Source organism: Brassica oleracea, unplaced genomic scaffold, assembly GCF_000695525.1.
Source record: "Brassica oleracea var. oleracea cultivar TO1000 unplaced genomic scaffold, BOL UnpScaffold00971, whole genome shotgun sequence".
Classification (NCBI taxonomy): Eukaryota; Viridiplantae; Streptophyta; class Magnoliopsida; order Brassicales; family Brassicaceae; genus Brassica; species Brassica oleracea.
In genome coordinates this window covers 7,254-19,765 of record NW_013617560.1, presented here as the reverse complement: position 1 = coordinate 19,765, position 12,512 = coordinate 7,254, and positions in this window count along the sequence as shown.

Here is a 12,512-nt window from a genome sequence, read left to right as displayed (position 1 = left end):
GAATAACCACTATTAAATCGCTATTCTCTTGAAAAATAAAGACAACAAAGGCTTCAAACCTCTTTGAACATCATCATATAGTAGTTCATGATGCAACTATGCATTAAAACAATATTGTCATATTTTTTGAATTTTTTCAAAATTTATGTGTTAACCCCTACGAAAATATTGAGTTTTTGATACATACTTTATATACTGAAGCGTATAATCTTTAGTGTTCTTTTAAAATTTCTAGCCATATTTTACATTTGTATTAATGTATGCTAAAATTTATTTCATGGTCAATGAGCATCGTTCAATTGTTTTTATAAATTAATTTTGTAGAACTTCATATACTCCCTAAATTAGTGGACTAACCACTATAAAATAGTTATTCTCTAGAGAAATGGAGACAAAAAATGTTCCAAACCTCTTTGACCATCATAATATATTAGTACAGGAGCAAACTATGTAATAAAGCAATATAGTTATATTTTTGAATTTTTTTTTTCAAAATCTATGTGACTCTACGAAAATATTGAGTTTTTCATAAATATTTTATATAGTGAAGCCTATAATATTTAGTGTTGTTTTAAAATTTCTAACCATATTCTACATTTGTATTAATGTAGGCTACACTCTCTTTCATGGTAAATTAGCATTGTTCAATTGTTTTTATAAATTAATTTAGTAAAACTTCATATAATTCGTAAATTAGTGGACTAACCGTTATAAAATCGCTATTCTCTAGAAAATAGAGACAGGAAAAGTTTCAAACCTCTTTGAACATCATCATATATTAGTACCAGATACAGTTATACATTAAAGCAATATTGTTATATTTTTTGAATTTTTCTCAAAATATATGTGTTAACCCCCTACGAAAATATTGAGTTTTTGTTAAATACTTGATATACTGAAGCCTATAATCTTTAGTTTTGTTTTAAAATTTGTCACAATGTTCTACATTTGTGTTATTGTATGTTAAACTCTCTTTCATGCTAAATGAGCATCGTTCAATTGTTTTTATAAGTTAATTTAGTAAAACTTCATATACTCCCTAAATTAGTGGACTACCAATTATAAAATCGCTATTCTCTAAAGAAATGAAGACAAAAAGTGTTTCGAACCTCTTTGACCATCATCATTTATTATTATAGGAGGCAACTATGTATTAAAGCAATATTGTTATTATTTTTTGAATTTTTCTCAAAATCTATGTGTTAACTAACCCTTACAAAAATATTGAGTTTTATGTTAAACTTTATATTCTAAAGCTTATATTGTTATTGTTGTTTTAAATTTTTTAACGACATTATAAATTTGTATTATTGTATGTTAAACTTTCTTTCAAGGTATATGAAAATTGTTATATTTTTTATCAATTAATTTAGTAAAACTTCATAATACTCCCTAAATAGGTGGAATAACCACTATTAAATCGTTATTCTCTTGAGAAATAAAGACAACAAAGCCTTCAAGCCTCTTTGAACATCATCATATGGTTGTTCATGATACAACTATGCATTAAAACAATATTGTCATATTTTTTGAAATTTTCTCAAAATCTATGTGTTAACCTCTACGAAAATATTGAGTTTTTGGTAAATGTTTTATATACTGAAGTCTATAATCTTTATTGTTACTTTAAAATTTCTAACCATATTCTACATTTGTATTAATGTATTTTAAGCTCTTTTTCATAGTATATGGGAATCATTATAATATTTTTTATTAATTAATTTTGTAAAACTTCATAATACTCCCTAAATCGATGGAATAACCACTATAAAATCACTATACTCTTGAAAAAGGGAGACAACAAAGGCACCAAACCTCTTTGAATATCATCATATGTTAGTGCATAATGAAACTATGCATTGAAATAATATTGTCGTATCTTTGAAAATTTCTCAAAATCTATGTGTTAACCCCAACGAAAATATTGAGTTTTTGGTAAATATTTTATATACTGAAGCTTATAATCTTTAGTGTTGTTTTAAAATTTCTAATTATATTCATTTGTATAAATGTATGTTAAACTCTTTTTCATGGTAAATGAGCATCGTTCAATTGTTTTTTAAATTAATTTAGTAAAACTTCATATACTCCCTTAATTAGCAGACATGCCATTATAAAATCTCTACTCTCTAGAGAAATATAGACAACAAATGTTCCAAACATCTTTGACCATCATCATATATTAGTACAAGAGGAAACTACGTATTAAAGCAATATTGTTATACTTTTTGAATTTTTCTCAAAATCTATGTGTTAACCCCTACGAAAATATTGAGTTTTATGTTAAACGCTCTATATACACTAGCTTATATTTTTTATTGTTGTTCCAAATTTTCTAACGACATTCTAAATTTTTGTATTAATGTATGTTAAACTCTCTTTCATGGTATATGAGAATCATTCTAATTTTTTTATAAATTAATTAGTAAAACTTCATAATACTATCTAAATCAGTGGAATAACAACTATAAAATCGATATTCTCTTGAGAAATATAGACACCAAAGGTTCCAAGCCTCTTTAAACATCATCATATGATAGCGCAGGATGCAACTATCCAGTAAAAAATATTTTCACATTTTTTGAATTTTCCCCAAATCTAAGTATTGAGTTTTACGTTAAACGCACTACTGAAGCATATACTTTTTAGTGTTGTTTTAAAAAATTTAACCACATTATACATTTGTATTAATGTACGCTAAACTCTCTTTTATGATGCATGGAAATCGATTTAATTTTTTATCAATTAATTTAGTAAAACTTCATAATACTCCCTAAATCGGTCGAATCACCACTATTAAATCGCTATTCTCTTGGAAAATAGAGACAACAAAGGCTCCAAACCTCTTTTAACATCATCATATATTAGTGCATTATGAAACTATGCCTGAAAATAATATTGTCATATTTTTTGAAATTTTATCAAATTCTATGTGTTAACTAAACCCTTATACTGAAGCCTATAATCTTTAGTGTTGTTTTAAAAAATTTCACCACATTCTAAATTAGTATTAATGTATGCTAAAATCTTTTTCGTGGTAAATGAGAATCGTTCAATTGTTTTATAAATTAATTTAATAAAATTTCATATATTCCCTAAATTAGTAGACTAACCATTATAAAATCGCTATTCTCTATAGAAATGGAGACAAAAAGTGTTTCAAACCTCTTTGACCATCATCATATATTAGTACAGGAGGCAACTATGTATTAATGCAATATTGTTATATTTTTTGAATTTTTCTCAAAATATATGTGTTAACCCCCTACGAAAATATTGAGTTTTTGTTAAATACTTGATATACTGAAGCCTATAATCTTTAGTGTTGTTTTAAAAAATTTCACCACATTCTAAATTAGTATTAATGTATGCTAAAATCTTTTTCGTGGTAAATGAGAATCGTTCAATTGTTTTATAAATTAATTTAATAAAATTTCATATATTCCCTAAATTAGTAGACTAACCATTATAAAATCGCTATTCTCTATAGAAATGGAGACAAAAAGTGTTTCAAACCTCTTTGACCATCATCATATATTAGTACAGGAGGCAACTATGTATTAATGCAATATTGTTATATTTTTTGAATTTTTCTCAAAATCTATGTGTCCCTACGAAAATATTGAGTTTTATTAAACGCTCTATCTACAAAATCTTTTTTTTTTTATTGTTGTTTTAAATTTATTAACGACTTTCTAAATTTGTATTAATGTATGTTAATTTTTCTTTCATGTTATATGGAAATTTTTATATTTTTATCAATTAATTTAGTAAAACTTCATATATAATACTTCCTAAATCGGTGGAATAACCACTATTAAATCTCTATTCTCTTGAAAAATAAAGACAACGAAGGCTTCAAACCTCTTTGAACATCAACATATGTTGGTGCATGATGCAACTATGTATTAAAACAATATTTTCATATTTTTTGAATTTTTTTCTCAAAATCTATGTGTCCTCTACGAAAATATTGAGTTTTTGGTAAATGTTTTATATACTGAAGCCTATATTCTTTGGTGTTGCTTTAAAATTTCTAACCACATTCTTCATTTGTATTAATGTATTTTAAGCTATTTTTCATGATATATGGGAATCGTTATAATATTTTTTATCAATTAATTTAGTAAAACTTCATAATACTCCCTAAATCGATGGAATAACCAAATTACTATTTTCTTGAAAAACGGAGACAACAAAGGCTTCAAACCTCTTTGAACATCATCATATGTTAGTGCATAATGCAACTACGCATTAAAACAATATTGTCGTATTTTTTTAAATTTTCTCAAAATCTATGTGTTAACTAACAACTCCTACGAAAATATTAAGTTTTTGGTAAATATTTTATGTACTGAAGCCTATAATCTTTAGTGTTTTAAGCTCTTTTCCATGGTGTATGAGAATCTTTATAATTTTTTATCAATTAATTTAGTAAAACTTTATAATACTCCCTAAATCGATGGAATAACCACTATAAAATCACTATTTTCTTGAAAAACGGAGACGATAAAGGCTCCGTTTTGCAATAATCATTGAAGACATAGAAGACACGATCAATAATCATACGATAATGTTCGTACGATTAAAAAACCTTGCTTTAGTTAATCGTTATATTTAATCATTAATTTAATCGTTAATGTCTATAGATAGAGTTAAACTCGGATTTGGACCAACCATTTTTCCAATTGAATCTAATGCTGCCACATAGGATTAATTAAGTACTTAATTGATTGACACCTAAGCAAAAGCTTTTTTTAAATATTACAAACTTGAAGTTACATCTTTTCAAAATTCCTCAATTAATATATAGGGGATATATACATACATATTTTGAGATATGTGATAATTTATATCAACTTTGTATATACAGATTCATCCTCTGGAGAAAATGAATTTGTATATCAGAACATTGAAGTCTTGTATGATTATGTATAAGATTAAAACTAACTTAGAAGATTTTGATGTTCTTGGACAGGAACTCGATTTACAAGAAGCAACCCTTCTTTACTTTATACAATCTATAAGCTACCAAACTTCAGTAATCTCAACACTATGTATACATTGCCATGACCACCTCTGCCTATGAAATTCTCTGGCTTGATCTCATCGATGATTTCCAGTTCGTTCAAATTTAGTAACCGGAATGAGCTCACTAACCAACAGATGTGGATTAGAAATTACCCCAATTCTAGTCTGAAGGAGACTCTATTGCTAATCCAGTAATCCATACCATTAAAGATAGGTCAACTAATATACAAATTTACAGAATTATTGACGAAATATTTTCTGCAGGAATACTAAGTGCAACGATCGAGTTTAGATTAATATTTTTTAGGTGTAAATGTTAAATTTGTAAAATTTTATAACAATTTTTAGTTTTTGACAGAAGTTATAGAGATTACAAGTAGCAGATAAAAAAATAAAAACTACGACAACAATCAAATACTAACGGAAAACTTAATTTCTTAAAGTTAAGTAGAACACTAGAAATTAGAAACGACCTTACTAATAAGATGTAAAGGAGGTGAACAATCCGCGACCAAGAATTCCCCGTAGTGAAAATTTGTTAATTACTCTTCACAAAAAAAATTGGTTTTAAATTTGTTAAATGTGATGCAAATAAAGTGGCTTGTATAATCGCCTAACATAAACCAATGAATGATATCTTTTACTCTAATAGTTTATATCTTCATGTTTGGCTGACGCCTATTTTGTATTCAGATTTTATGTTGTGTTATAAACTTAATATTTCAACTCAGATTGTGACTACTGAACAAAAATTACTAAGTTATATAACATTGTCAACTAACACTTTCAATTCAAAACAAGATTCTTACAGGTGATTTAAAACCACAGAATTATTGTGGTACAATGTAGTTTTTAATATGTCATATGTAAAGATATTATTAAATCTTAATTATTTTATTTTAAAATAAAATTTTAGTAGAATATTATTTATTATTATATTTTTTACAATAGTTACAAATTTAAATAAATATTTTTAAAATGAAGAGTAAAACTTTGTTTAAGATTTTGTTATAATAAGATATACTATATATATATCAATCATAAAAATTAAAAATATGATAAAATATTATAAATTAGTTAAGTTTTTAAAATTAAGTAGTTAAAAATTTATTTGACAACATTAGCTTCAGTAAATGTCTAAAAATCTAGACCTTTTAATGGTACAGTTCATAAATAACACGTCAGGTTAAAGTTGATTCTATATAGTGTTTTGTTTAAATAAAATAGATTATGTACATGTTTAAGTTGAAACCTTATATATATACATTTATAACTATTGATTTTCTTTTGGTCAAATATATAACTATTGATTTAATATTAAGATTAGGTATGAGTAGCAGATTTTTTTACAAAAAGGTTTCAATTCTTTACATTTTTATCTATATCTATTAGATTTGAGTTCAAATGTACTAATTACTAAAAGTGTTTTTGTCAACAAATTTCTTTGTTCATGCATTTAATCAATTTAGATATTCAATTTTAATATTAGTAAGGTGACAAGGACAAAAGAAATGCATGTCTTTCTATTCAAAGAGTTATTTGTTAGATCTAGTTTTTTCTTTGGATATCTATACTATTAAAAGAGATATTTATTAGAATGGTCATATTGTCTACCATAAGTAGGTAAATACTAAATATTTGCCTTCATTTACAGATACTATAAAGCATCTCAATTCAAGCAGTTCATACGATCACATATTTATTTAATCTAGTAAGTAAAAAAACAACACAAAAACCAAAATATGAAAGGTTTACTTGGAGTTGTGGTGTTTCTGTTCTTATTTATTACGTTATCTTTAGGCAGTCGCGAAAGTTTAACAAGTATTGGATCAAAGAGAAAGGTTCCAAGAGGTCCAAACAATATGACATCTCCACCTACCCCAGTAACCCCACCAGCTTTTACAAAAGATATTGAAATAAAGAGATGGGTTATCACACAACCGCCTACTCCACCAGCTTCTGTAGCAAATTTTGAAATGAAAAGAAAAGTTCCAAGAGGTCCAAATAATCCGACATCTCCATCTATCCCAATCACTCCACCAGCCTTTTAGTGGATATAGATTTTAAAAGTTCAATAAATTTATAATCACAAACTTTCCATCATCATAAACTTATATTTGTTTAGTTATGATTATTTCAAAAAAAAAAATATATATATTTTTTTCTACAGGTTCAGTTTAAAATCAATAAACAAAAGTGCTGAATGTGAAATATATATTTTTGAAAAAAAATCTAATATAATTTTTTTAAGAAAGAATCCTAATAGCATTTGATTAATTTCTTACCTGACTTCCTGAAAAAAATCATAATATTAAAAACACTGAAGTACACGCCACTAAAAAAACATGTTTTTTTTTTTTTGTATAATACTAAAAAAACATGTTTTCAGTGCAAAAAAGGACAATCAGGTGAACAAACACATCTCTTCATTCATGATCCCTCATTTCTCCTGCAGTGTTCATAATAAATGTTTGGCAGTTATTCAGGAATGTTTAAATATAGTCTACTTTGTGCCTTTGGTTTTCTCTTGTGATCAAAGTTTCAACAAATAAATTCATCTGTTTTTTTTTACTCATGGCAGACAAATTACACAAAATTTCAAGAAATTACGTTATCAATGATAAAGTCATAACTTTACCGACGATTTATGTGAAGACGCATTAGAGGAGAATAGCTAGGGATGTCAAAATGGATAAAAACTAATGGGCATCAGAGATATTTGTTAGAATGGTCATATTGTCCACCATAAGTAGGTAAATACTAAATATTTGCCTTCATTTACAGATACTATAAAGTATCTCAATTCAAGCAGTTCATACGATCACATATTTATTTAATCTAGCAATTAACAAAAGGACACAAAAACCACAATATGAAAGGTTTACTTGGAGTTGTGGTGTTTCTGTTCTTATTTATTACGTTATCTTTAGCTAGTCACGAAAGTTTAACAAGTATTGGATCGAAGAGAAAGGTTCCAAGAAGTCCAAACAATATGACATCTCCACCTACCCCAATAACCTCACCAGCTTTTACAAAAGATATTGAAATAAAGAGATGGGTTATCACACGACCGCCTACTCCACCAGCTTCTGTAGCAAATTTTGAAATGAAAGAAAAGTTCCAAGAGGTCCAAACAATCCGACATCTCCATCTACCCCAGTAACTCCACCAGCCTTTTAGTGGATATAAATTTTAAAAGTTCAATAAATTTTTAATCACAAACTTTCCATCATTATAAACTAATATTTGTTATAAGGGAAACTCGTTCACAAAACATCAGAGGTGGTGATAAGGGCAAAGGTATTGCGTATGAGAAACATGGGAGCTCCAAGCAAGACGGGCCTTTTCATCCTTATAAGGGAAAGTTCACTAGAGGTGTTGGTGATGGGTCCTCACTAAATGGTAGGGGTTCCGGATATGGAGATAGGAGACGTGGTATGCAGTCTCGTGGTCCTCAGCCTAGGGGGATGGTACATCGGGGCCAGCAACTTGCTTCTGTTGCGGAAGGAGAACAGCAGCTACCTGATCCCACAAAACTGATGTTCGATGCTTTCAAAGGGGTGGGTAAGTATTTAAGAGAGGAAGGCCCAATAGGGGCTGAGGCGGAAGCCAGTGGTGGGAATAATAAAGCACGTAAGGCGCTTTTGTTTGAAGAGACTACTGCTGGGCATGATCTCGTTTCTACTGGAGAGGGAGTGGAGCATGCTGGAAATCAGGTGTTGAAGATGCAGAGTGAGGATGATGATGCAGTGAAGAAGGATGATGAGAGGGCCTTGCACAAACAGGCGTTGGATGAGGCTAATATGATGTTAGAGGGCGAGCTTCTCTCTGACTCAGAGCTTCTGTTAGAGGAGGGAGAGGAACTAGAGGACTGGGAGCATGGCGAGATCACTGATGGTATGGAAGAGGAAGAACATGTTGGTGAAGGAGTAGAGGAGGGGGAGCAAGCTGTTCTGGAGGCTGATGCTGGCGAGACTGATGTGGCTGATCCAGGAAAGGCTCCTTTGAAGAAAGGTGTTAAGGCGGGGAATGGGGGAGCTCCAAAGAAGCGGTCAGGGCCAGGTTTCGTCTCTCCACGTAAGAAGCTCCTTGCTAAGGTGGCTAAGGCTGGAGATAAAGGAGCTAAGAAGGCCTCAAATAAGCCATAGTGCTTAGTGAAGTAAAGGTGTTGCAGGCCACGGTTTTTGTTTTCTGGTTTTTTGAATAATGTCGGATTCTTTTATGAAATCCTTTGAAACAGGGTGCTGTTTTAGTCATTTGGTTTGTTTCTTTGTTAATCCCTTGGGTGTTACCAGGGTATGGTTTTACTTTGTTATTGTGTTGCTTTTGGACTGGGTGAAGTGTTCTATTAATAACTGGTTGGTCTGTTTACATCTTGGAGTCAGGAGCCATGTTGTGTGGTGGATGCGTTTGCCTTTCATTCAGGTATATTTTAGTTCTAATATATATTTTAAATTTGATACTAAACACCCCTTTAAGGCTATTAGCTGGCCTACTTGGATATTTTGTGGTGGTTCTCTTTTTTCTGGTTATGGTGGACTCTTTTGGGGTGATAGGGTTTGTAATGTTTGGTGCGATGTCTGGTATTATGTCTATGGAATCTGCTCGAGTGATCAGTATTTGGCAGGAGGCAGGTTGTGTTATGCTGTGGTTCTGAGGTGGTGGCTATGGTCATCTTTTGGAAGTAGTTTAATGTTGATCTTTCGGAGACAAGGTTCTAGTTGGGGTTATAGGTTTGTTAAGCTACTGTGTCTTCATGTTATGTGCTTTGTGGTTTTTTCGAATCGTTTTTTGTTCGATGGTGTTGCGCTAACCATAATGATAATAGTGTTGGTGGTTGGTTTGGGGTTTTCATTTGTGCCAGAGAGTAAACTTTTATGGATGAGGGGATGGAGCTTTGTTGGTATCGTCCAGTTATGGATTTGGGATAATTTTGGTTTAAGTGATGCTTTGGAACAACAGGTGAGGAGATTCTTATTTCTTGGTTATATGAGTTTCAATGGTTTCTCTGCTCTATTTCTCCGGTATGATTTTGGTTAGCAAGTCGTTCCTATGGTGTCTTCGGTGGCGGAGTTTGCCGTTAAGGGGTTGTCTTCCGAGGCAGGAAGTAATTTTGATGGTTTGAGTTGGTTTGTCTCAGGTTTTTCATGCATGATTATATGGTGGTCTCGACAATCTGTTGTTTTATGGCCCGTTAGTTGGCTAGATGAAATTAATTTTTGTATGGAGACAATATGGCCTGTTTTAATTGTAAGGTTTACAGGTGGTATAATGTTTGGTTATAGTTTATATGGAGTGGTATCACGTAAAGGTTTTTTAACATATGAAGATTATAAGTTGGAATTGTCAAGGTCTCGGAACTAGTTGGACTATAAGTTATTTACGGGAAATATATTATAAGCATCGACCAACTTTTTTGTTTTTGTCGGAAACAAAACAAAATTTTGAGTTTGTTCAATCTTTCCAATTTCATTTTGGGTTTACTCATCTCCATACGGTTGATCCCCAGGGAAGAAGTGGAGGCTTGGCGTTATATTATGACTCTAGTTATAAGGTCAATATTATTTCGTCTAGTAACCGAATTTTAGATATTGAAACAGAATATAAAGGAAAACGAATTTTCTTGTCCTTTGTTTATGGGGAACCAAAGCAGGACCTAAGAGCACCAGTTTGGGAGAGATTAACAAGGATAGGTATCGCCCGTTTGGAACCGTGGTTTATTATTGGAGATTTAAATGAGATTAGAGGCAATCATGAAAAAGAAGGTGGTAACCTTCGGCATCCAGATACATTTGTAGATTTTAATAATATGATAGATAATTGTGGCTTAATGGAATTTCCTAGTGTTGGTAATACTTTATCATGGAGTGGTCGGAGACATCGTCAAGTGGTAAAATGTCGTCTGGACCGGGCACTTGGGAATAATGATTGGCATAATCTGTTTCCATACTCTTTCGTCGAGTATTTACGTATGGTAGGGTCGGATCATCGACCGATAGTCGCAACGATTGATGATAAAGTCATTAAATTTAGGAAATCTTTCCGCTTTGATAAGAGATGGGTAGGACAAGAAGGACTTATGGACTCAATTACACGAGGATGGAACTCTAGACGTGTGAGGGATAGGAATGGAATTGTGGATAGAATTCATTGGTGTAGACATGAGATCTCAACCTGGAGGAAACAGAATCCGCCATATGGGAAAGAGAAAATTAATTCTCTTCAAGAGGCTCTTGAGGAAATTCAGAACGATTTTTCTAAATCAAATGAAGAGGTCTTAGAGGTTTCACGGAAATTGCAAGAGGCGTATCGTGATGAGGAGCAATATTGGGAGCAAAAATGTAGATCTAAATGGCATACATGTGGGGATAGAAATACAAAATTTTATCATGCTTTGACAAAACAAAGGCGTATCCAGAATAGAATTATTGGTCTCCATAATGAGGAAGGAAATTGGGTGAACACAGAGACGGAAGTGGAAGAGGTGGCGGTTAAGTATTTTACAGATTTGTTTCGATCAACTTTGCCATCTGAGTTTGATGGTTTTTTGGAAGAGGTACCAACCTCAGTGACGGAAGCCCAGAATCTCCGGCTAATGGCTGATGCTACCGAAGACGAGGTCAAGGCTGCACTATTTATGATGCAGCCGGAAAAAGCACCAGGTCCTGACGGAATGACTGCGCTTTTTTACCAACAGTCCTGGTCGATAATAAAGGGAGATGTGGTTGATATGGTCAATGATTTTTTGCGAACGGGGAGTTTTGATGGAAGACTGAATGTGACAAATATTTGTCTTATTCCAAAGACAGCGAGGCCAAATCGAATGACTGAACTTAGACCGATAAGTTTGTGTAATGTTGGATATAAAATTATTTCAAAGGTGCTATGTCAGAGGTTAAAAGGCTTGTTACCAAATCTTATTTCTGAGACCCAATCGGCATTTGTTTCTGGAAGGCTAATTTCGGATAATATTCTCATTGCGCAGGAAATGTTCCATGGGTTAAGAACAAATAATTCGTGCAAGGGAAAATTTTTAGCGATCAAGACGGATATGAGTAAGGCGTATGATAGGGTTGAGTGGTCTTTTTTACAGCGCCTTCTACTGAAAATGGGTTTTTCTATGGAGTGGGTGGCTTTGATGATGCAGTGTATATCATCAGTTAGTTATAAGGTCTTATTAAATGGACAACCAAAAGGTTTTATAGTCCCAGAAAGAGGTTTGCGGCAAGGGGACCCGTTATCTCCATATTTATTCATCCTCTGTACAGAAGCCCTTATTGCCAACATTAGGAAAGAAGAAAGGTTAAAACGATTAACAGGGCTAAAAATTGCACGGGCAAGCCCATCAATTTCCCATCTTTTATTTGCGGATGATAGTTTATTTTTTTGTAAGGCAACGATGGAGGAATGTAGTGTTATCCTACAATTACTCAGAGATTATGAAATGGTGTCAGGACAACAAATTAATTTTTCTAAATCAT